This window comes from Hyla sarda, unplaced genomic scaffold, assembly GCF_029499605.1.
Source record: "Hyla sarda isolate aHylSar1 unplaced genomic scaffold, aHylSar1.hap1 scaffold_178, whole genome shotgun sequence".
Taxonomy (NCBI): Eukaryota; Metazoa; Chordata; class Amphibia; order Anura; family Hylidae; genus Hyla; species Hyla sarda.
Window position 1 is genome coordinate 256,816 of NW_026608424.1, and position 25,636 is coordinate 282,451.

General features: G+C 46.6%; 9 non-coding genes and 2 pseudogenes across 9 annotated transcripts; all 11 read left to right on the top strand.

The window, feature by feature from the left end:
• Positions 1–547: 547 nt before the first annotated feature.
• LOC130313577 (U2 spliceosomal RNA) lies at positions 548–738 on the top strand. The gene has a single exon (XR_008861479.1). It is a non-coding gene; the product is annotated as a U2 spliceosomal RNA (small nuclear RNA).
• A 2,098-nt stretch (positions 739–2,836) lies between these two features.
• On the top strand, positions 2,837–2,996 carry LOC130313693 (U2 spliceosomal RNA; annotated as a pseudogene).
• A 692-nt stretch (positions 2,997–3,688) lies between these two features.
• Positions 3,689–3,872, top strand: LOC130313678 (U2 spliceosomal RNA). The gene has a single exon (XR_008861567.1). It is a non-coding gene; the product is annotated as a U2 spliceosomal RNA (small nuclear RNA).
• Positions 3,873–5,952: 2,080 nt separating this feature from the next.
• Positions 5,953–6,107, top strand: LOC130313697 (U2 spliceosomal RNA; annotated as a pseudogene).
• A 5,552-nt stretch (positions 6,108–11,659) lies between these two features.
• Positions 11,660–11,850, top strand: LOC130313578 (U2 spliceosomal RNA). Its single transcript, XR_008861480.1, has one exon. It is a non-coding gene; the product is annotated as a U2 spliceosomal RNA (small nuclear RNA).
• A 2,090-nt stretch (positions 11,851–13,940) lies between these two features.
• LOC130313579 (U2 spliceosomal RNA) lies at positions 13,941–14,131 on the top strand. The gene has a single exon (XR_008861481.1). It is a non-coding gene; the product is annotated as a U2 spliceosomal RNA (small nuclear RNA).
• Positions 14,132–16,227: 2,096 nt separating this feature from the next.
• LOC130313580 (U2 spliceosomal RNA) lies at positions 16,228–16,418 on the top strand. The gene has a single exon (XR_008861482.1). It is a non-coding gene; the product is annotated as a U2 spliceosomal RNA (small nuclear RNA).
• A 2,087-nt stretch (positions 16,419–18,505) lies between these two features.
• On the top strand, positions 18,506–18,696 carry LOC130313581 (U2 spliceosomal RNA). The gene has a single exon (XR_008861483.1). It is a non-coding gene; the product is annotated as a U2 spliceosomal RNA (small nuclear RNA).
• A 2,092-nt stretch (positions 18,697–20,788) lies between these two features.
• On the top strand, positions 20,789–20,979 carry LOC130313582 (U2 spliceosomal RNA). The gene has a single exon (XR_008861484.1). It is a non-coding gene; the product is annotated as a U2 spliceosomal RNA (small nuclear RNA).
• A 2,084-nt stretch (positions 20,980–23,063) lies between these two features.
• On the top strand, positions 23,064–23,254 carry LOC130313584 (U2 spliceosomal RNA). Its single transcript, XR_008861485.1, has one exon. It is a non-coding gene; the product is annotated as a U2 spliceosomal RNA (small nuclear RNA).
• A 2,095-nt stretch (positions 23,255–25,349) lies between these two features.
• Positions 25,350–25,540, top strand: LOC130313665 (U2 spliceosomal RNA). Its single transcript, XR_008861558.1, has one exon. It is a non-coding gene; the product is annotated as a U2 spliceosomal RNA (small nuclear RNA).
• Positions 25,541–25,636: the final 96 nt, after the last annotated feature.

Here is a 25,636-nt window from a genome sequence, read left to right on the forward strand (position 1 = left end):
AGGGATTTGTGATGTCACCTAGAACCTTCACAGCAGCGACAGCTTTATGAGGAGCATCAGCACTGCTCTGCCTGAGCAGAACCATCACCGCCATAGGTTGTCAAATAACCCGGATTTAACCCACACAGGTAAGTCCAATGGGGTGCAGGCATGTCCTCTATGCTTACAGCTTCCCGTGGGTGTTGGTTTGATACCGTTTGGGGACAGCCAAGGAGGCATCTGCAGGCAACAAAGGTAGGTGTGTGCTTGTGTGTGTGTTTCCTATGCAGATCCTAAGCCCAGTGTCACATGCAAGTAGGAGGAGTAAGAAGGGTTCCTGGCAAATCCGGGTTATGGATTGCATTTAAAAAGGCCCCGTGGGAGTGCAATGGGCCCCTGTCTTGCTGCTTAGCAATAATGGTATGGGTTTAGGTTCTGCTGTGTGTACTGGTGGTTGACTGCCCCCCAGCCCAGAGTGTGCATGGAAAATTGTCTGGCAGCCTCCCTGACAGCAAGCAGTGATAGTGCCCATGAAGGGGACCTTGTTGGGCCCGCCCCTTTCACGGTTATCGCTTCTCGGCCTTTTGGCTAAGATCAAGTGTAGTATCTGTTCTTATCAGTTTAATATCTGATACGTCCCCTATCTGGGGACCATATATTAAATGGATTTTTGAGAACGGGGGCCGATTTCGAAGCTTGCTTCCGTCGCCCTATGCATTGACCCGATATGGCAGTATCTTCGGGTACAGTGCACCACCCCCTTACAGGGTTAAAAAGAAAGATTCCTACTTTCATTGCTACCTGCTTGCTGGCTAGCCAGCTAGCCAGCCCTGTGGGCCTTGCTGCTGCTGCAGCCAAAAAACAAAAGGTGGTGCTGCTGCTGCTTCTGCTGCTGCTTCTGCTGCTTCTGCTTCTGCTTGTGTCTGGCCCCTGTTGGAGCGTCCAGGCACAGGACTTCTGCTGCTGCTGACTAAATGGCCTCCTTAATTGGATCATTTGAGTAGCCAGCACACCTGTGCAGGTAGGGCATGACATGATAGGCAGCTGCCTTGATAGCGGGTGGGTGCTGAATGTTCCTAATTGACAAAATAAGATTAATGCTTATGAAGAAATATAAAATCTCATCCCTTCCCCAATATCGCGCCACACCCCTACCCCTTAATTCCCTGGTTGAACTTGATGGACATATGTCTTTTTTCGACCGTACTAACTATGTAACTATGTAACATAACATGGGGGGGGGGGTCTCCTGGCTGTTCACACAGGTGTGTCATTGCTGTACATTGACCATGCATTGCTTCTGTGGTATTGCAAAGGCAAAGACAAATGCTTCCAGCCATCCATTGCACTAATGGATTGGTCATCAGCTGGCTGTCTATGTCCCGCATCAATATAGACCAAAGTACAGAGGGTTAGGCTATGCTATTGTGCACCTACCTGATGCATCAGAAGGTGCGAGGCCCTTGCTAAATTCTGTGCACAGACTTTGAGATCTATGTTTTAGACTGTATCTAAACCTGCTCCAACATGGACTGACATTCTGGCCTACTTTCAGCCGATGCGACTTGTCTGTCGCTGAACAGTCGCTTTTTATGTATTCAGCACCTATGTATAATGTTGTAAAAATGCTCTAGAAGCTAAAGTCGCAGAAATGTCACACATATTTGGCCTGCAACTTTCTGTGCGACAAATTCAGACAGGAAAAATCAGTATAAATCCTTAGAAAATTATCCCCCAGTGTCTCCATCTGCTGGCGGTATTGAATAAGCATTGCTGCACTGATGGGGTATGCATTAGACGAAAAAAAAGAAGAAAAAGAAGAATAATACGCCCAGAAAAGAGGCGAAAAGGAGAAAAACGTAAAAAAACGTGAAAAAAAAGTAAGAGGAAGAGAAGGGAAAAAAAGGTGGAAATGGGTTTAAAAGTGATTTCGGCGGAGAAATATATATATATATATATATATATATATATATATATATATATATGCGCACACACACACATAGATATAAACGTATTCTCCGTTGAGATATTGCAGCCGCTGCTGTGTCCAGGCCCAGGAGCCTTAGCACTGTGCTGTGATGTCACTCAATACCACTGACATCACTAGGTGTAAACAACATCTCTCCTTTGCTGTGTATGTGACTATGGAGCTGTTTGGTGATGTCGTCTATTACGGCCTTCATAGAAGCAACAGGAGATTGTTGCATCCATCTTGAACCCTCAGAACTACAGTGCTATGATGTCACTCACTTCCACAGGCCTTGCAGAGTGTAAACAACAACAACCCAGCTTTGTTGTGTATGTAACCATAGGGATTTGTGATGTCACCTAGAACCTTCACAGCAGCGACAGCTTTATGAGGAGCATCAGCACTGCTCTGCCTGAGCAGAACCATCACCGCCATAGGTTGTCAAATAACCCGGATTTAACCCACACAGGTAAGTCCAATGGGGTGCAGGCATGTCCTCTATGCTGACAGCTTCCCGTGGGTGTTGGTTTGATACCGTTTGGGGACAGCCAAGGAGGCATCTGCAGGCAACAAAGGTAGGTGTGTGCTTGTGTGTGTGTTTCCTATGCAGATCCTAAGCCCAGTGTCACATGCAAGTAGGAGGAGTAAGAAGGGTTCCTGGCAAATCCGGGTTATGGATTGCATTTAAAAAGGCCCCGTGGGAGTGCAATGGGCCCCTGTCTTGCTGCTTAGCAATAATGGTATGGGTTTAGGTTCTGCTGTGTGTACTGGTGGTTGACTGCCCCCCAGCCCAGAGTGTGCATGGAAAATTGTCTGGCAGCCTCCCTGACAGCAAGCAGTGATAGTGCCCATGAAGGGGACCTTGTTGGGCCCGCCCCTTTCACGGTTATCGCTTCTCGGCCTTTTGGCTAAGATCAAGTGTAGTATCTGTTCTTATCAGTTTTCATGCTGGTGGGGATGGGTGCTGCATGGAGGATGCAGGTGTACCAGGGCTTTCCGGGGCTGGTTCTGAGGAATCAGCTCGACGGCTGCCCCGATGTGACCTGTTCCCTCCGGGTCTCGCCATGAGGCTGAGAGGGTCTAGAGCCGAGGTACTTTTGTGCCTCGGGGAGTGGTGACCCCGAGGTGCCGAAACTCACTGGGAGAATAGGCTCACTGAGTTGAAGCACGGGCACCATAATCTCTTCACCTTGTGGCACTCACCTCTTGATTCCCGGCCTTCTGGCTAGGATCAGAGAAATTTTTATAGATCCGGCCGGATGTCCGGGCAGTATATCTGCACACATTCACTTATTTATTTATTTTTTGTCTCACTGTGTCACTTTTTGCGTGTTGTGTGTTCACAGGATTTGTCAGGATGCGGTAGCCCTTCTGGGTGTCCCTCCTGGCGGTCTAGGGGAGGTGTGTGTGGCCATTAGGTTCCGCACCTCCCTGCAAACACCCCGGGTACTCCTGCTTCGCAGGGTACCTACCGTAATCGGCTCTGCGGGCAGATACCTTGGCTAACGCCAAGGGGGATGCCGGGAGCATTTGTGGTCTCCTAGTAGCTTCGGCGAAAAGGGACATCGAACCTGGAACCTCGCAGGTACCTTTTGGTCCGGAGGCGAAGGGTAAGGTTTGTTGGGGGGCCTCTCTCCTATCGGAGAAGGGCTTGCGATAGACCGCATCCTTTGTGCACGTTTTTTTAGTGTAACACGTTTGCACTTTTTCTTGCACTTTGGGTGAATCGAAAGCACGTTCCTCGGCTTTAGATAAAAAAAAAAAAAAAAAATCTGTTCTTATCAGTTTAATATCTGATACGTCCCCTATCTGGGGACCATATATTAAATGGATTTTTGAGAACGGGGGCCGATTTCGAAGCTTGCTTCCGTCGCCCTATGCATTGACCCGATATGGCAGTATCTTCGGGTACAGTGCACCACCCCCTTACAGGGTTAAAAAGAAAGATTCCTACTTTCATTGCTACCTGCTTGCTGGCTAGCCAGCTAGCCAGCCCTGTGGGCCTTGCTGCTGCTGCAGCCAAAAAACAAAAGGTGGTGCTGCTGCTGCTTCTGCTGCTTCTGCTTCTGCTTGTGTCTGGCCCCTGTTGGAGCGTCCAGGCACAGGACTTCTGCTGCTGCTGACTAAATGGCCTCCTTAATTGGATCATTTGAGTAGCCAGCACACCTGTGCAGGTAGGGCATGACATGATAGGCAGCTGCCTTGATAGCGGGTGGGTGCTGAATGTTCCTAATTGACAAAATAAGATTAATGCTTATGAAGAAATATAAAATCTCATCCCTTCCCCAATATCGCGCCACACCCCTACCCCTTAATTCCCTGGTTGAACTGGTTGGACATATGTCTTTTTTCGACCGTACTAACTATGTAACTATGTAACATAACATGGGGGGGGGGGTCTCCTGGCTGTTCACACAGGTGTGTCATTGCTGTACATTGACCATGCATTGCTTCTGTGGTATTGCAAAGGCAAAGACAAATGCTTCCAGCCATCCATTGCACTAATGGATTGGTCATCAGCTGGCTGTCTATGTCCCGCATCAATATAGACCAAAGTACAGAGGGTTAGGCTATGCTATTGTGCACCTACCTGATGCATCAGAAGGTGCGAGGCCCTTGCTAAATTCTGTGCACAGACTTTGAGATCTATGCTTTAGACTGTATCTAAACCTGCTCCAACATGGACTGACATTCTGGCCTACTTTCAGCCGATGCGACTTGTCTGTCGCTGAACAGTCGCTTTTTATGTATTCAGCACCTATGTATAATGTTGTAAAAATGCTCTAGAAGCTAAAGTCGCAGAAATGTCACACATATTTGGCCTGCAACTTTCTGTGCGACAAATTCAGACAGGAAAAATCAGTATAAATCCTTAGAAAATTATCCCCCAGTGTCTCCATCTGCTGGCGGTATTGAATAAGCATTGCTGCACTGATGGGGTATGCATTAGACGAAAAAAAAGAAGAAAAAGAAGAATAATACGCCCAGAAAAGAGGCGAAAAGGAGAAAAACGTAAAAAAACGTGAAAAAAAAGTAAGAGGAAGAGAAGGGAAAAAAAGGTGGAAATGGGTTTAAAAGTGATTTCGGCGGAGAAATATATATATATATATATATATATATATATATATATATGCGCACACACACACATAGATATAAACGTATTCTCCGTTGAGATATTGCAGCCGCTGCTGTGTCCAGGCCCAGGAGCCTTAGCACTGTGCTGTGATGTCACTCAATACCACTGACATCACTAGGTGTAAACAACATCTCTCCTTTGCTGTGTATGTGACTATGGAGCTGTTTGGTGATGTCGTCTATTACGGCCTTCATAGAAGCAACAGGAGATTGTTGCATCCATCTTGAACCCTCAGAACTACAGTGCTATGATGTCACTCACTTCCACAGGCCTTGCAGAGTGTAAACAACAACAACCCAGCTTTGTTGTGTATGTAACCATAGGGATTTGTGATGTCACCTAGAACCTTCACAGCAGCGACAGCTTTATGAGGAGCATCAGCACTGCTCTGCCTGAGCAGAACCATCACCGCCATAGGTTGTCAAATAACCCGGATTTAACCCACACAGGTAAGTCCAATGGGGTGCAGGCATGTCCTCTATGCTTACAGCTTCCCGTGGGTGTTGGTTTGATACCGTTTGGGGACAGCCAAGGAGGCATCTGCAGGCAACAAAGGTAGGTGTGTGCTTGTGTGTGTGTTTCCTATGCAGATCCTAAGCCCAGTGTCACATGCAAGTAGGAGGAGTAAGAAGGGTTCCTGGCAAATCCGGGTTATGGATTGCATTTAAAAAGGCCCCGTGGGAGTGCAATGGGCCCCTGTCTTGCTGCTTAGCAATAATGGTATGGGTTTAGGTTCTGCTGTGTGTACTGGTGGTTGACTGCCCCCCAGCCCAGAGTGTGCATGGAAAATTGTCTGGCAGCCTCCCTGACAGCAAGCAGTGATAGTGCCCATGAAGGGGACCTTGTTGGGCCCGCCCCTTTCACGGTTATCGCTTCTCGGCCTTTTGGCTAAGATCAAGTGTAGTATCTGCATTTGGTCTGGTCGGAAGGTGTCTGTGGTACCCTGCTTCTCGGCCTTGGGGGATTGTCTCTCCTTACGGAGGGACTTCACCCCCTTGCTGCTATTGGGGAGCGGGCTTATTCCACAGACAACGGGTTGCGATCCCCCTGTCTCTGGGACCTTGTGTCTCAGAAGGCATTTTCGGTACGTTGAGCGTTACCTGTAGCTTCGGAAGCACCTAGGGTACCCCCGACCTCTGCCTTGGGTAAGGGTTCCGCTTTTATAGCGGGATTCCGAGCCCCTGCTGCTATTGGGGAAGGGGCTTAGTCCCTGGGTGTGGAAGATGCCGTTCTCCTGGGCTTTCCCCTCTGGGGAAATGTCGATGCGAAATACCATCCGCATAGAGGTGTCGGAGAGCCATCGTCAGTTGAAGAACCTCCGCTTCATTGCGGAGGTGATTCTTCTTGACTACTTCCGCCTCAATAGGGAGGACATCCTGTGTCTAAATGACCAGGAAAGCCGTGGCCTGTATACCGTCACCTTCACGGCCACGGCGTGTTGCGATAACATCTATGCAACCTTGTCTGGTGCGGACCAGAGGGACGATCGACTCGACGGTCTTTCGTTCCAGTTCCTCTATGGTGAGGAACATATACCGTTGGTGGTGGCTATGCACAGCCCTCATGTGACCACGGAGGATATAGCCACTTTTCTTCGGCGATACTGCGAAGAGGTGCGATTCGCAAACAAAATCTTGAACTCCGTGCGGTTCTGGAACGGCAAGAGGAAGTTCTGGGTCAAGCTCCGTAAGGATCCCGGTGGTATTGGGGGTCTTTGCCATCCGCCCCCAAATTTTGCCATCGGGAGAGTTCGGGGCTTCCTGTTCTATCCTCAAATGCCTATGTATTGCCGAAATTGCTTGAGGTTTGGCCACACCCAGGAGACCTGCGGCGCGGAGCGTGTGATTCGCTGCAATAGGTGTGGCCAAGAAGGTCACATAGCCTCAAGATGTAGCCACACGATAAGGTGCAACCTCTGCGGAGAGGAAAATCACGATTTTAATTCCTGTCCCCATAAAGCAAAAACTACGATGGGTGGGTCAAGGCTGGGCCCACCCAAAGAGGGGACAGGACAAAAGACATCCTTTTTTAAGATGCCCAAACCCCAGATGGCAGGTACTGATGGGTCCAGGCCCAAGACCTCTGGTGCTCCATCGGGGGGCCCACCGGTGGTAGTGCTAGGGGGAGGCCATGGGGATTCCACGAAGCCCGGGCGGGTGATCGAGTTTACTGCCCGGGAAATTGAAAGACGTCGATCGACTTCCTACCTGGCTCAAGAGCCCGCCGAAACTTCTGAAGGGGGCTCACCTGTGGCGGGTGGCAGCCGACGGGCCTCGGTGGGGGCAGAGGTGGACCCAAAATTGCAGCATAAGCCAGGTACTGGCTTGGCCCAGGGTCGCCCTGCTCCGGACGACGAGGCCCCGGTGAAAGCCCGCCGGAAGGGGAGCCAGGTGGCCAGGTCTGAGCCCGGTCCTGTTACTCCGCCTATACAGGACAGGGCCAAGAAGACAAGTGGCGCCAAACCAGGGTTTGCTGCCCCGCCAGCAGTGGACCCGGTGGGTAAAACTGGCCATCGTCGATCGATGGGGAAGTTGGAGCAACAGTCCTCAGCAACGCTTGCTGGGGAACAAGCGATGAAAACTTCCCAGGGTAGCGGCAAAGGTTCCGGAAAAGAGGCCTCACAGGCCCCTGTGCAGCAGTTCCAGTCGTCAAAAGATGAAAGAAGACGCAGATCCATCAGCCGGGGGCCAGAGATTACATCGAGTGAGAGCAACACAGAGGATATGGACAGCAGTGTGACATTTAAAAGACAAAGAGAAGAAGAAGAGGAAGACATTCAAAGGAAAGCGGCGTGCCGCAGTTCGGACGAGAGCGAGCTCAGGGTCGGGGCATCATCGATCTCAAGCTCCGACCCTCAGAACATCAAGGAGCTGATGACCCCGCAGGCGGGGGATGACGGTACGCAGCTTATTATTGACTTTGATTCTCCAAGCACGGACTCTCCATAAACTATGCCTATCCCTGTAAAAATTGCCTCACTCAATGTGAGGTCCTTAAAGAGCCCTGATCGCAGGGCTGCTTTATTTTCTTATCTAGAGACATGTGACTTTGACCTTTGCCTGCTACAAGAATGTGGAATCCCTAGTAAAATGGACTATAAAGACTTAAAAGAAGACTGGAAGCTGGGCCCATCCATATGGTCCGGTGCAAATGACTGTCGTTCTGTGGGTGTTGGGCTGCTCTGCCGAGGCCAGTCCTTTTCTATTCATACAGTAACTGAGATTGTGCCTGGCAGAGCTCTTTTAATTCATCTATATTTTAATGGACTTTTAATTCGTGTTTTAAATGTGTATGCCCCTCCTGATAAACAGGAGCGGGCAGAACTATTTGAAATTTTACCACTGTTTTGTGTTGGGTCTTCCCCCCTGCTGGTGGGAGGTGATTTTAACTGCATACGTGATGGGGAACACCGGCAGGGTGGGGATATTAATCGTAAAGACCGCACTTCTTACCTGCTTAAAAATTTTATTGATGATTTTAATTTGAAAGATTGCTGGAAGGATCTCTTGCCGGAGGACCCGGGCGCCACATGGTCCAATGGAAGAGTGAGCTCCAGAATCGATTTTATTTTTTCCTCTAGAGCTTTTAAACCCCTGAAATGCACGCTCGAGCAGAATATCTTCTCTGATCATAAGCTCCTCTTGGTGGGCCTGGAGCTAGAGGGGGAGCAAAAAGCAAAAAGGGGCCTCTGGAGATTAAACACCACACTCCTAGAGGACCCTGAGATAAAAGAGGAGTTTGTGCGGACCTACCAATGCTGGCAATCACAAAGAAAACCCCACGAGCCTATGCTGCACTGGTGGGAGGGCACCAAATCTAAAATCAGATATTTTTTTATCAAAGCAGGTAAGAAGAAGGCAAAAATGGAAAAACAGTGGTTTTATGTTCTTAACATGCGTTTAAATGTACTTTTTAAATTGAAAGAAGCTGGTATGGATGTAGAAAATGATATTTTAAACCTTAAAACTGAAATAAAACATGCCATAGAAAAGAAAGGGAAACAAATCATTTTTAACTCACATGTGCAGCACCTGGAGGAGGGCGAGAAATGTTCCCGTTTCTTTTTTAAAAAAGTGATGAATAGGAGGGATATCATCCAAAACCTTGAGGGTGAATCCACTCCAAAAGGCATGTTAGATGCAGTTTTTAACTTCTACCAGCTTCTTTTTAATAAGAAAGATCTTAATCCATCCTTTTTAGAACATGTTCTTAATTCCCTTGATTTTAAGCTAGATGTTTTAGACCAGGAGGTTTTATCCCGTGATCTTAACTTAGATGAACTTTTATTTGTTTTTAAAAGTTTTTCTAGTGGGAAGGCCCCTGGGGAAGATGGTTTACCCATCGAATTTTATTTAGCTTTTTGGGATATTTTAAAGGATGATATGGTTTTATTGTATAAAGAAACTTTTATTGTTAATGAACTTCCCCCTTCCTGGAGGAGGGGGATTGTATCATTACTTTTTAAAAAGGGTGAAAAGGATATGCTAAAAAATTGGCGCCCCATCACACTTTTAAATGTCGATTATAAAGTTTTAGCCAAGTTATTAGCTGTCCGTTTTAAACCTTTTATTCATAAATTAATTCACCCAAATCAGGTTTGTGGGGTACCTGGAAGGTCTATAGCTGAATCCCTAAATATTTTAAGAGATGTTTTATGGTATTTTAAGGATAGAAATCAAACTGTAGCAATTTTATCCTTAGACTTTGAAAAAGCCTTTGATAGGGTCTCCCATGAATACCTGTTTTTAGTTCTTAAAAAGATGGCAGTGCCTGAAACGATTTTAAGCCGAATCATGCTTTTATACCGATCCTGTTTTAGTCAAGTCTCTGTTAATGGCTTTTTAACCAGCGGTGTTCCTCTTTTATCAGGTGTCAAACAGGGCTGCCCCCTGTCCCCACTCCTTTTTATTTGCGCAATCGAACCACTGATGGCCCTCCTCAGAAAAGACTGGGTAGTAAGAGGCGTACCGATACCTGGTGGAGGAGGGACCCATCTAAAGGTGTTGGGGTACATGGATGATGTCACCATACTGTGCCCGGACTCTCCATCCATGAGGGGGGCATTGAGGAACACCAGCTATTTCTGCGAGGTCTCTGGTTTTAAGCTAAACACAGATAAATGTGACTGTTTTTATATTGGCTCCTGGGATTCATCCATCACCCCAGGAGTTACAATGCAACAGGATCAAATTAAAGTTTTAGGTATTGTTTTTAACCAGGTCAATGATGGGAGCCCTAACTGGGATTCAGCTATAGCTAAGATGGAGAAGAAGATTTTAATGTGGAATCTTAGAAACCTTACCATGGAGGGGAAGATTTTAATAATAAAGATGGTTTTACTCCCTATTATGCTATACATTGCCATGGTATTTCCTCCATCTATTTTATACATTAAAAAAGTAACTAGAATTGTTTTTACTTTTTTATGGGGTTCAAAAATGGAGAAATTAAAGCGTGATTTTATGTACAAAAGTAAAGATAATGGCGGGAAAGAAATACTTTATGTAACAGAAATACTTTATGTAAAAAGAAGAATAATACGCCCAGAAAAGAGGCGAAAAGGAGAAAAACGTAAAAAAACGTGAAAAAAAAGTAAGAGGAAGAGAAGGGAAAAAAAGGTGGAAATGGGTTTAAAAGTGATTTCGGCGGAGAAATATACATATATATATATATATATATATATATATATATATATATATATATGCGCACACACACACATAGATATAAACGTATTCTCCGTTGAGATATTGCAGCCGCTGCTGTGTCCAGGCCCAGGAGCCTTAGCACTGTGCTGTGATGTCACTCAATACCACTGACATCACTAGGTGTAAACAACATCTCTCCTTTGCTGTGTATGTGACTATGGAGCTGTTTGGTGATGTCGTCTATTACGGCCTTCATAGAAGCAACAGGAGATTGTTGCATCCATCTTGAACCCTCAGAACTACAGTGCTATGATGTCACTCACTTCCACAGGCCTTGCAGAGTGTAAACAACAACAACCCAGCTTTGTTGTGTATGTAACCATAGGGATTTGTGATGTCACCTAGAACCTTCACAGCAGCGACAGCTTTATGAGGAGCATCAGCACTGCTCTGCCTGAGCAGAACCATCACCGCCATAGGTTGTCAAATAACCCGGATTTAACCCACACAGGTAAGTCCAATGGGGTGCAGGCATGTCCTCTATGCTTACAGCTTCCCGTGGGTGTTGGTTTGATACCGTTTGGGGACAGCCAAGGAGGCATCTGCAGGCAACAAAGGTAGGTGTGTGCTTGTGTGTGTGTTTCCTATGCAGATCCTAAGCCCAGTGTCACATGCAAGTAGGAGGAGTAAGAAGGGTTCCTGGCAAATCCGGGTTATGGATTGCATTTAAAAAGGCCCCGTGGGAGTGCAATGGGCCCCTGTCTTGCTGCTTAGCAATAATGGTATGGGTTTAGGTTCTGCTGTGTGTACTGGTGGTTGACTGCCCCCCAGCCCAGAGTGTGCATGGAAAATTGTCTGGCAGCCTCCCTGACAGCAAGCAGTGATAGTGCCCATGAAGGGGACCTTGTTGGGCCCGCCCCTTTCACGGTTATCGCTTCTCGGCCTTTTGGCTAAGATCAAGTGTAGTATCTGTTCTTATCAGTTTAATATCTGATACGTCCCCTATCTGGGGACCATATATTAAATGGATTTTTGAGAACGGGGGCCGATTTCGAAGCTTGCTTCCGTCGCCCTATGCATTGACCCGATATGGCAGTATCTTCGGGTACAGTGCACCACCCCCTTACAGGGTTAAAAAGAAAGATTCCTACTTTCATTGCTACCTGCTTGCTGGCTAGCCAGCTAGCCAGCCCTGTGGGCCTTGCTGCTGCTGCAGCCAAAAAACAAAAGGTGGTGCTGCTGCTGCTGCTTCTGCTGCTTCTGCTGCTTCTGCTTCTGCTTGTGTCTGGCCCCTGTTGGAGCGTCCAGGCACAGGACTTCTGCTGCTGCTGACTAAATGGCCTCCTTAATTGGATCATTTGAGTAGCCAGCACACCTGTGCAGGTAGGGCATGACATGATAGGCAGCTGCCTTGATAGCGGGTGGGTGCTGAATGTTCCTAATTGACAAAATAAGATTAATGCTTATGAAGAAATATAAAATCTCATCCCTTCCCCAATATCGCGCCACACCCCTACCCCTTAATTCCCTGGTTGAACTTGATGGACATATGTCTTTTTTCGACCGTACTAACTATGTAACTATGTAACATAACATGGGGGGGGGGGTCTCCTGGCTGTTCACACAGGTGTGTCATTGCTGTACATTGACCATGCATTGCTTCTGTGGTATTGCAAAGGCAAAGACAAATGCTTCCAGCCATCCATTGCACTAATGGATTGGTCATCAGCTGGCTGTCTATGTCCCGCATCAATATAGACCAAAGTACAGAGGGTTAGGCTATGCTATTGTGCACCTACCTGATGCATCAGAAGGTGCGAGGCCCTTGCTAAATTCTGTGCACAGACTTTGAGATCTATGCTTTAGACTGTATCTAAACCTGCTCCAACATGGACTGACATTCTGGCCTACTTTCAGCCGATGCGACTTGTCTGTCGCTGAACAGTCGCTTTTTATGTATTCAGCACCTATGTATAATGTTGTAAAAATGCTCTAGAAGCTAAAGTCGCAGAAATGTCACACATATTTGGCCTGCAACTTTCTGTGTGACAAATTCAGACAGGAAAAATCAGTATAAATCCTTAGAAAATTATCCCCCAGTGTCTCCATCTGCTGGCGGTATTGAATAAGCATTGCTGCACTGATGGGGTATGCATTAGACGAAAAAAAAGAAGAAAAAGAAGAATAATACGCCCAGAAAAGAGGCGAAAAGGAGAAAAACGTAAAAAAACGTGAAAAAAAAGTAAGAGGAAGAGAAGGGAAAAAAAGGTGGAAATGGGTTTAAAAGTGATTTCGGCGGAGAAATATATATATATATATATATATATATATATATATATGCGCACACACACACATAGATATAAACGTATTCTCCGTTGAGATATTGCAGCCGCTGCTGTGTCCAGGCCCAGGAGCCTTAGCACTGTGCTGTGATGTCACTCAATACCACTGACATCACTAGGTGTAAACAACATCTCTCCTTTGCTGTGTATGTGACTATGGAGCTGTTTGGTGATGTCGTCTATTACGGCCTTCATAGAAGCAACAGGAGATTGTTGCATCCATCTTGAACCCTCAGAACTACAGTGCTATGATGTCACTCACTTCCACAGGCCTTGCAGAGTGTAAACAACAACAACCCAGCTTTGTTGTGTATGTAACCATAGGGATTTGTGATGTCACCTAGAACCTTCACAGCAGCGACAGCTTTATGAGGAGCATCAGCACTGCTCTGCCTGAGCAGAACCATCACCGCCATAGGTTGTCAAATAACCCGGATTTAACCCACACAGGTAAGTCCAATGGGGTGCAGGCATGTCCTCTATGCTTACAGCTTCCCGTGGGTGTTGGTTTGATACCGTTTGGGGACAGCCAAGGAGGCATCTGCAGGCAACAAAGGTAGGTGTGTGCTTGTGTGTGTGTTTCCTATGCAGATCCTAAGCCCAGTGTCACATGCAAGTAGGAGGAGTAAGAAGGGTTCCTGGCAAATCCGGGTTATGGATTGCATTTAAAAAGGCCCCGTGGGAGTGCAATGGGCCCCTGTCTTGCTGCTTAGCAATAATGGTATGGGTTTAGGTTCTGCTGTGTGTACTGGTGGTTGACTGCCCCCCAGCCCAGAGTGTGCATGGAAAATTGTCTGGCAGCCTCCCTGACAGCAAGCAGTGATAGTGCCCATGAAGGGGACCTTGTTGGGCCCGCCCCTTTCACGGTTATCGCTTCTCGGCCTTTTGGCTAAGATCAAGTGTAGTATCTGTTCTTATCAGTTTAATATCTGATACGTCCCCTATCTGGGGACCATATATTAAATGGATTTTTGAGAACGGGGGCCGATTTCGAAGCTTGCTTCCGTCGCCCTATGCATTGACCCGATATGGCAGTATCTTCGGGTACAGTGCACCACCCCCTTACAGGGTTAAAAAGAAAGATTCCTACTTTCATTGCTACCTGCTTGCTGGCTAGCCAGCTAGCCAGCCCTGTGGGCCTTGCTGCTGCTGCAGCCAAAAAACAAAAGGTGGTGCTGCTGCTGCTTCTGCTGCTTCTGCTTCTGCTTGTGTCTGGCCCCTGTTGGAGCGTCCAGGCACAGGACTTCTGCTGCTGCTGACTAAATGGCCTCCTTAATTGGATCATTTGAGTAGCCAGCACACCTGTGCAGGTAGGGCATGACATGATAGGCAGCTGCCTTGATAGCGGGTGGGTGCTGAATGTTCCTAATTGACAAAATAAGATTAATGCTTATGAAGAAATATAAAATCTCATCCCTTCCCCAATATCGCGCCACACCCCTACCCCTTAATTCCCTGGTTGAACTTGATGGACATATGTCTTTTTTCGACCGTACTAACTATGTAACTATGTAACATAACATGGGGGGGGGGGTCTCCTGGCTGTTCACACAGGTGTGTCATTGCTGTACATTGACCATGCATTGCTTCTGTGGTATTGCAAAGGCAAAGACAAATGCTTCCAGCCATCCATTGCACTAATGGATTGGTCATCAGCTGGCTGTCTATGTCCCGCATCAATATAGACCAAAGTACAGAGGGTTAGGCTATGCTATTGTGCACCTACCTGATGCATCAGAAGGTGCGAGGCCCTTGCTAAATTCTGTGCACAGACTTTGAGATCTATGCTTTAGACTGTATCTAAACCTGCTCCAACATGGACTGACATTCTGGCCTACTTTCAGCCGATGCGACTTGTCTGTCGCTGAACAGTCGCTTTTTATGTATTCAGCACCTATGTATAATGTTGTAAAAATGCTCTAGAAGCTAAAGTCGCAGAAATGTCACACATATTTGGCCTGCAACTTTCTGTGCGACAAATTCAGACAGGAAAAATCAGTATAAATCCTTAGAAAATTATCCCCCAGTGTCTCCATCTGCTGGCGGTATTGAATAAGCATTGCTGCACTGATGGGGTATGCATTAGACGAAAAAAAAGAAGAAAAAGAAGAATAATACGCCCAGAAAAGAGGCGAAAAGGAGAAAAACGTAAAAAAACGTGAAAAAAAAGTAAGAGGAAGAGAAGGGAAAAAAAGGTGGAAATGGGTTTAAAAGTGATTTCGGCGGAGAAATATATATATATATATATATATATATATATATATATATATATATATATATATATGCGCACACACACACATAGATATAAACGTATTCTCCGTTGAGATATTGCAGCCGCTGCTGTGTCCAGGCCCAGGAGCCTTAGCACTGTGCTGTGATGTCACTCAATACCACTGACATCACTAGGTGTAAACAACATCTCTCCTTTGCTGTGTATGTGACTATGGAGCTGTTTGGTGATGTCGTCTATTACGGCCTTCATAGAAGCAACAGGAGATTGTTGCATCCATCTTGAACCCTCAGAACTACAGTGCTATGATGTCACTCACTTCCACAGGCCTTGCAGAGTGTAAACAACAACAACCCAGCTTTGTTGTGTATGTAACCATAGGGATTTGTGATGTCACCTAGAACCTTCACAGCAGCGACAGCTTTATGAGGAGCATCAGCACTGCTCTGCCTGAGCAGAACCATCACCGCCATAGGTTGTCAAATAACCCGGATTTAACCCACACAGGTAAGTCCAATGGGGTGCAGGCATGTCCTCTATGCTTACAGCTTCCCGTGGGTGTTGGTTTGATACCGTTTGGGGACAGCCAAGGAGGCATCTGCAGGCAACAAAGGTAGGTGTGTGCTTGTGTGTGTGTTTCCTATGCAGATCCTAAGCCCAGTGTCACATGCAAGTAGGAGGAGTAAGAAGGGTTCCTGGCAAATCCGGGTTATGGATTGCATTTAAAAAGGCCCCGTGGGAGTGCAATGGGCCCCTGTCTTGCTGCTTAGCAATAATGGTATGGGTTTAGGTTCTGCTGTGTGTACTGGTGGTTGACTGCCCCCCAGCCCAGAGTGTGCATGGAAAATTGTCTGGCAGCCTCCCTGACAGCAAGCAGTGATAGTGCCCATGAAGGGGACCTTGTTGGGCCCGCCCCTTTCACGGTTATCGCTTCTCGGCCTTTTGGCTAAGATCAAGTGTAGTATCTGTTCTTATCAGTTTAATATCTGATACGTCCCCTATCTGGGGACCATATATTAAATGGATTTTTGAGAACGGGGGCCGATTTCGAAGCTTGCTTCCGTCGCCCTATGCATTGACCCGATATGGCAGTATCTTCGGGTACAGTGCACCACCCCCTTACAGGGTTAAAAAGAAAGATTCCTACTTTCATTGCTACCTGCTTGCTGGCTAGCCAGCTAGCCAGCCCTGTGGGCCTTGCTGCTGCTGCAGCCAAAAAACAAAAGGTGGTGCTGCTGCTGCTTCTGCTGCTTCTGCTTCTGCTTGTGTCTGGCCCCTGTTGGAGCGTCCAGGCACAGGACTTCTGCTGCTGCTGACTAAATGGCCTCCTTAATTGGATCATTTGAGTAGCCAGCACACCTGTGCAGGTAGGGCATGACATGATAGGCAGCTGCCTTGATAGCGGGTGGGTGCTGAATGTTCCTAATTGACAAAATAAGATTAATGCTTATGAAGAAATATAAAATCTCATCCCTTCCCCAATATCGCGCCACACCCCTACCCCTTAATTCCCTGGTTGAACTTGATGGACATATGTCTTTTTTCGACCGTACTAACTATGTAACTATGTAACATAACATGGGGGGGGGGTCTCCTGGCTGTTCACACAGGTGTGTCATTGCTGTACATTGACCATGCATTGCTTCTGTGGTATTGCAAAGGCAAAGACAAATGCTTCCAGCCATCCATTGCACTAATGGATTGGTCATCAGCTGGCTGTCTATGTCCCGCATCAATATAGACCAAAGTACAGAGGGTTAGGCTATGCTATTGTGCACCTACCTGATGCATCAGAAGGTGCGAGGCCCTTGCTAAATTCTGTGCACAGACTTTGAGATCTATGCTTTAGACTGTATCTAAACCTGCTCCAACATGGACTGACATTCTGGCCTACTTTCAGCCGATGCGACTTGTCTGTCGCTGAACAGTCGCTTTTTATGTATTCAGCACCTATGTATAATGTTGTAAAAATGCTCTAGAAGCTAAAGTCGCAGAAATGTCACACATATTTGGCCTGCAACTTTCTGTGCGACAAATTCAGACAGGAAAAATCAGTATAAATCCTTAGAAAATTATCCCCCAGTGTCTCCATCTGCTGGCGGTATTGAATAAGCATTGCTGCACTGATGGGGTATGCATTAGACGAAAAAAAAGAAGAAAAAGAAGAATAATACGCCCAGAAAAGAGGCGAAAAGGAGAAAAACGTAAAAAAACGTGAAAAAAAAGTAAGAGGAAGAGAAGGGAAAAAAAGGTGGAAATGGGTTTAAAAGTGATTTCGGCGGAGAAATATATATATATATATATATATATATATATATATATATATATATATGCGCACACACACACATAGATATAAACGTATTCTCCGTTGAGATATTGCAGCCGCTGCTGTGTCCAGGCCCAGGAGCCTTAGCACTGTGCTGTGATGTCACTCAATACCACTGACATCACTAGGTGTAAACAACATCTCTCCTTTGCTGTGTATGTGACTATGGAGCTGTTTGGTGATGTCGTCTATTACGGCCTTCATAGAAGCAACAGGAGATTGTTGCATCCATCTTGAACCCTCAGAACTACAGTGCTATGATGTCACTCACTTCCACAGGCCTTGCAGAGTGTAAACAACAACAACCCAGCTTTGTTGTGTATGTAACCATAGGGATTTGTGATGTCACCTAGAACCTTCACAGCAGCGACAGCTTTATGAGGAGCATCAGCACTGCTCTGCCTGAGCAGAACCATCACCGCCATAGGTTGTCAAATAACCCGGATTTAACCCACACAGGTAAGTCCAATGGGGTGCAGGCATGTCCTCTATGCTTACAGCTTCCCGTGGGTGTTGGTTTGATACCGTTTGGGGACAGCCAAGGAGGCATCTGCAGGCAACAAAGGTAGGTGTGTGCTTGTGTGTGTGTTTCCTATGCAGATCCTAAGCCCAGTGTCACATGCAAGTAGGAGGAGTAAGAAGGGTTCCTGGCAAATCCGGGTTATGGATTGCATTTAAAAAGGCCCCGTGGGAGTGCAATGGGCCCCTGTCTTGCTGCTTAGCAATAATGGTATGGGTTTAGGTTCTGCTGTGTGTACTGGTGGTTGACTGCCCCCCAGCCCAGAGTGTGCATGGAAAATTGTCTGGCAGCCTCCCTGACAGCAAGCAGTGATAGTGCCCATGAAGGGGACCTTGTTGGGCCCGCCCCTTTCACGGTTATCGCTTCTCGGCCTTTTGGCTAAGATCAAGTGTAGTATCTGTTCTTATCAGTTTAATATCTGATACGTCCCCTATCTGGGGACCATATATTAAATGGATTTTTGAGAACGGGGGCCGATTTCGAAGCTTGCTTCCGTCGCCCTATGCATTGACCCGATATGGCAGTATCTTCGGGTACAGTGCACCACCCCCTTACAGGGTTAAAAAGAAAGATTCCTACTTTCATTGCTACCTGCTTGCTGGCTAGCCAGCTAGCCAGCCCTGTGGGCCTTGCTGCTGCTGCAGCCAAAAAACAAAAGGTGGTGCTGCTGCTGCTTCTGCTGCTTCTGCTTCTGCTTGTGTCTGGCCCCTGTTGGAGCGTCCAGGCACAGGACTTCTGCTGCTGCTGACTAAATGGCCTCCTTAATTGGATCATTTGAGTAGCCAGCACACCTGTGCAGGTAGGGCATGACATGATAGGCAGCTGCCTTGATAGCGGGTGGGTGCTGAATGTTCCTAATTGACAAAATAAGATTAATGCTTATGAAGAAATATAAAATCTCATCCCTTCCCCAATATCGCGCCACACCCCTACCCCTTAATTCCCTGGTTGAACTTGATGGACATATGTCTTTTTTCGACCGTACTAACTATGTAACTATGTAACATAACATGGGGGGGGGGGTCTCCTGGCTGTTCACACAGGTGTGTCATTGCTGTACATTGACCATGCATTGCTTCTGTGGTATTGCAAAGGCAAAGACAAATGCTTCCAGCCATCCATTGCACTAATGGATTGGTCATCAGCTGGCTGTCTATGTCCCGCATCAATATAGACCAAAGTACAGAGGGTTAGGCTATGCTATTGTGCACCTACCTGATGCATCAGAAGGTGCGAGGCCCTTGCTAAATTCTGTGCACAGACTTTGAGATCTATGTTTTAGACTGTATCTAAACCTGCTCCAACATGGACTGACATTCTGGCCTACTTTCAGCCGATGCGACTTGTCTGTCGCTGAACAGTCGCTTTTTATGTATTCAGCACCTATGTATAATGTTGTAAAAATGCTCTAGAAGCTAAAGTCGCAGAAATGTCACACATATTTGGCCTGCAACTTTCTGTGCGACAAATTCAGACAGGAAAAATCAGTATAAATCCTTAGAAAATTATCCCCCAGTGTCTCCATCTGCTGGCGGTATTGAATAAGCATTGCTGCACTGATGGGGTATGCATTAGACGAAAAAAAAGAAGAAAAAGAAGAATAATACGCCCAGAAAAGAGGCGAAAAGGAGAAAAACGTAAAAAAACGTGAAAAAAAAGTAAGAGGAAGAGAAGGGAAAAAAAGGTGGAAATGGGTTTAAAAGTGATTTCGGCAGAGAAATATATATATATATATATATATATATATATATATATATATATATATATATGCGCACACACACACATAGATATAAACGTATTCTCCGTTGAGATATTGCAGCCGCTGCTGTGTCCAGGCCCAGGAGCCTTAGCACTGTGCTGTGATGTCACTCAATACCACTGACATCACTAGGTGTAAACAACATCTCTCCTTTGCTGTGTATGTGACTATGGAGCTGTTTGGTGATGTCGTCTATTACGGCCTTCATAGAAGCAACAGGAGATTGTTGCATCCATCTTGAACCCTCAGAACTACAGTGCTATGATGTCACTCACTTCCACAGGCCTTGCAGAGTGTAAACAACAACAACCCAGCTTTGTTGTGTATGTAACCATAGGGATTTGTGATGTCACCTAGAACCTTCACAGCAGCGACAGCTTTATGAGGAGCATCAGCACTGCTCTGCCTGAGCAGAACCATCACCGCCATAGGTTGTCAAATAACCCGGATTTAACCCACACAGGTAAGTCCAATGGGGTGCAGGCATGTCCTCTATGCTTACAGCTTCCCGTGGGTGTTGGTTTGATACCGTTTGGGGACAGCCAAGGAGGCATCTGCAGGCAACAAAGGTAGGTGTGTGCTTGTGTGTGTGTTTCCTATGCAGATCCTAAGCCCAGTGTCACATGCAAGTAGGAGGAGTAAGAAGGGTTCCTGGCAAATCCGGGTTATGGATTGCATTTAAAAAGGCCCCGTGGGAGTGCAATGGGCCCCTGTCTTGCTGCTTAGCAATAATGGTATGGGTTTAGGTTCTGCTGTGTGTACTGGTGGTTGACTGCCCCCCAGCCCAGAGTGTGCATGGAAAATTGTCTGGCAGCCTCCCTGACAGCAAGCAGTGATAGTGCCCATGAAGGGGACCTTGTTGGGCCCGCCCCTTTCACGGTTATCGCTTCTCGGCCTTTTGGCTAAGATCAAGTGTAGTATCTGTTCTTATCAGTTTAATATCTGATACGTCCCCTATCTGGGGACCATATATTAAATGGATTTTTGAGAACGGGGGCCGATTTCGAAGCTTGCTTCCGTCGCCCTATGCATTGACCCGATATGGCAGTATCTTCGGGTACAGTGCACCACCCCCTTACAGGGTTAAAAAGAAAGATTCCTACTTTCATTGCTACCTGCTTGCTGGCTAGCCAGCTAGCCAGCCCTGTGGGCCTTGCTGCTGCTGCAGCCAAAAAACAAAAGGTGGTGCTGCTGCTGCTTCTGCTGCTTCTGCTTCTGCTTGTGTCTGGCCCCTGTTGGAGCGTCCAGGCACAGGACTTCTGCTGCTGCTGACTAAATGGCCTCCTTAATTGGATCATTTGAGTAGCCAGCACACCTGTGCAGGTAGGGCATGACATGATAGGCAGCTGCCTTGATAGCGGGTGGGTGCTGAATGTTCCTAATTGACAAAATAAGATTAATGCTTATGAAGAAATATAAAATCTCATCCCTTCCCCAATATCGCGCCACACCCCTACCCCTTAATTCCCTGGTTGAACTTGATGGACATATGTCTTTTTTCGACCGTACTAACTATGTAACTATGTAACATAACATGGGGGGGGGGGTCTCCTGGCTGTTCACACAGGTGTGTCATTGCTGTACATTGACCATGCATTGCTTCTGTGGTATTGCAAAGGCAAAGACAAATGCTTCCAGCCATCCATTGCACTAATGGATTGGTCATCAGCTGGCTGTCTATGTCCCGCATCAATATAGACCAAAGTACAGAGGGTTAGGCTATGCTATTGTGCACCTACCTGATGCATCAGAAGGTGCGAGGCCCTTGCTAAATTCTGTGCACAGACTTTGAGATCTATGCTTTAGACTGTATCTAAACCTGCTCCAACATGGACTGACATTCTGGCCTACTTTCAGCCGATGCGACTTGTCTGTCGCTGAACAGTCGCTTTTTATGTATTCAGCACCTATGTATAATGTTGTAAAAATGCTCTAGAAGCTAAAGTCGCAGAAATGTCACACATATTTGGCCTGCAACTTTCTGTGCGACAAATTCAGACAGGAAAAATCAGTATAAATCCTTAGAAAATTATCCCCCAGTGTCTCCATCTGCTGGCGGTATTGAATAAGCATTGCTGCACTGATGGGGTATGCATTAGACGAAAAAAAAGAAGAAAAAGAAGAATAATACGCCCAGAAAAGAGGCGAAAAGGAGAAAAACGTAAAAAAACGTGAAAAAAAAGTAAGAGGAAGAGAAGGGAAAAAAAGGTGGAAATGGGTTTAAAAGTGATTTCGGCGGAGAAATATATATATATATATATATATATATATATATATATATATATGCGCACACACACACATAGATATAAACGTATTCTCCGTTGAGATATTGCAGCCGCTGCTGTGTCCAGGCCCAGGAGCCTTAGCACTGTGCTGTGATGTCACTCAATACCACTGACATCACTAGGTGTAAACAACATCTCTCCTTTGCTGTGTATGTGACTATGGAGCTGTTTGGTGATGTCGTCTATTACGGCCTTCATAGAAGCAACAGGAGATTGTTGCATCCATCTTGAACCCTCAGAACTACAGTGCTATGATGTCACTCACTTCCACAGGCCTTGCAGAGTGTAAACAACAACAACCCAGCTTTGTTGTGTATGTAACCATAGGGATTTGTGATGTCACCTAGAACCTTCACAGCAGCGACAGCTTTATGAGGAGCATCAGCACTGCTCTGCCTGAGCAGAACCATCACCGCCATAGGTTGTCAAATAACCCGGATTTAACCCACACAGGTAAGTCCAATGGGGTGCAGGCATGTCCTCTATGCTTACAGCTTCCCGTGGGTGTTGGTTTGATACCGTTTGGGGACAGCCAAGGAGGCATCTGCAGGCAACAAAGGTAGGTGTGTGCTTGTGTGTGTGTTTCCTATGCAGATCCTAAGCCCAGTGTCACATGCAAGTAGGAGGAGTAAGAAGGGTTCCTGGCAAATCCGGGTTATGGATTGCATTTAAAAAGGCCCCGTGGGAGTGCAATGGGCCCCTGTCTTGCTGCTTAGCAATAATGGTATGGGTTTAGGTTCTGCTGTGTGTACTGGTGGTTGACTGCCCCCCAGCCCAGAGTGTGCATGGAAAATTGTCTGGCAGCCTCCCTGACAGCAAGCAGTGATAGTGCCCATGAAGGGGACCTTGTTGGGCCCGCCCCTTTCACGGTTATCGCTTCTCGGCCTTTTGGCTAAGATCAAGTGTAGTATCTGTTCTTATCAGTTTAATATCTGATACGTCCCCTATCTGGGGACCATATATTAAATGGATTTTTGAGAACGGGGGCCGATTTCGAAGCTTGCTTCCGTCGCCCTATGCATTGACCCGATATGGCAGTATCTTCGGGTACAGTGCACCACCCCCTTACAGGGTTAAAAAGAAAGATTCCTACTTTCATTGCTACCTGCTTGCTGGCTAGCCAGCTAGCCAGCCCTGTGGGCCTTGCTGCTGCTGCAGCCAAAAAACAAAAGGTGGTGCTGCTGCTGCTTCTGCTGCTTCTGCTTCTGCTTGTGTCTGGCCCCTGTTGGAGCGTCCAGGCACAGGACTTCTGCTGCTGCTGACTAAATGGCCTCCTTAATTGGATCATTTGAGTAGCCAGCACACCTGTGCAGGTAGGGCATGACATGATAGGCAGCTGCCTTGATAGCGGGTGGGTGCTGAATGTTCCTAATTGACAAAATAAGATTAATGCTTATGAAGAAATATAAAATCTCATCCCTTCCCCAATATCGCGCCACACCCCTACCCCTTAATTCCCTGGTTGAACTTGATGGACATATGTCTTTTTTCGACCGTACTAACTATGTAACTATGTAACATAACATGGGGGGGGGGGGGTCTCCTGGCTGTTCACACAGGTGTGTCATTGCTGTACATTGACCATGCATTGCTTCTGTGGTATTGCAAAGGCAAAGACAAATGCTTCCAGCCATCCATTGCACTAATGGATTGGTCATCAGCTGGCTGTCTATGTCCCGCATCAATATAGACCAAAGTACAGAGGGTTAGGCTATGCTATTGTGCACCTACCTGATGCATCAGAAGGTGCGAGGCCCTTGCTAAATTCTGTGCACAGACTTTGAGATCTATGCTTTAGACTGTATCTAAACCTGCTCCAACATGGACTGACATTCTGGCCTACTTTCAGCCGATGCGACTTGTCTGTCGCTGAACAGTCGCTTTTTATGTATTCAGCACCTATGTATAATGTTGTAAAAATGCTCTAGAAGCTAAAGTCGCAGAAATGTCACACATATTTGGCCTGCAACTTTCTGTGCGACAAATTCAGACAGGAAAAATCAGTATAAATCCTTAGAAAATTATCCCCCAGTGTCTCCATCTGCTGGCGGTATTGAATAAGCATTGCTGCACTGATGGGGTATGCATTAGACGAAAAAAAAGAAGAAAAAGAAGAATAATACGCCCAGAAAAGAGGCGAAAAGGAGAAAAACGTAAAAAAACGTGAAAAAAAAGTAAGAGGAAGAGAAGGGGAAAAAAAGGTGGAAATGGGTTTAAAAGTGATTTCGGCGGAGAAATATATATATATATATATATATATATATATATATATATATATATATATATGCGCACACACACACATAGATATAAACGTATTCTCCGTTGAGATATTGCAGCCGCTGCTGTGTCCAGGCCCAGGAGCCTTAGCACTGTGCTGTGATGTCACTCAATACCACTGACATCACTAGGTGTAAACAACATCTCTCCTTTGCTGTGTATGTGACTATGGAGCTGTTTGGTGATGTCGTCTATTACGGCCTTCATAGAAGCAACAGGAGATTGTTGCATCCATCTTGAACCCTCAGAACTACAGTGCTATGATGTCACTCACTTCCACAGGCCTTGCAGAGTGTAAACAACAACAACCCAGCTTTGTTGTGTATGTAACCATAGGGATTTGTGATGTCACCTAGAACCTTCACAGCAGCGACAGCTTTATGAGGAGCATCAGCACTGCTCTGCCTGAGCAGAACCATCACCGCCATAGGTTGTCAAATAACCCGGATTTAACCCACACAGGTAAGTCCAATGGGGTGCAGGCATGTCCTCTATGCTTACAGCTTCCCGTGGGTGTTGGTTTGATACCGTTTGGGGACAGCCAAGGAGGCATCTGCAGGCAACAAAGGTAGGTGTGTGCTTGTGTGTGTGTTTCCTATGCAGATCCTAAGCCCAGTGTCACATGCAAGTAGGAGGAGTAAGAAGGGTTCCTGGCAAATCCGGGTTATGGATTGCATTTAAAAAGGCCCCGTGGGAGTGCAATGGGCCCCTGTCTTGCTGCTTAGCAATAATGGTATGGGTTTAGGTTCTGCTGTGTGTACTGGTGGTTGACTGCCCCCCAGCCCAGAGTGTGCATGGAAAATTGTCTGGCAGCCTCCCTGACAGCAAGCAGTGATAGTGCCCATGAAGGGGACCTTGTTGGGCCCGCCCCTTTCACGGTTATCGCTTCTCGGCGTTTTGGCTAAGATCAAGTGTAGTATCTGTTCTTATCAGTTTAATATCTGATACGTCCCCTATCTGGGGACCATATATTAAATGGATTTTTGAGAACGGGGGCCGATTTCGAAGCTTGCTTCCGTCGCCCTATGCATTGACCCGATATGGCAGTATCTTCGGGTACAGTGCACCACCCCCTTACAGGGTTAAAAAGAAAGATTCCTACTTTCATTGCTACCTGCTTGCTGGCTACCCAGCTAGCCAGCCCTGTGGGCCTTGCTGCTGCTGCAGC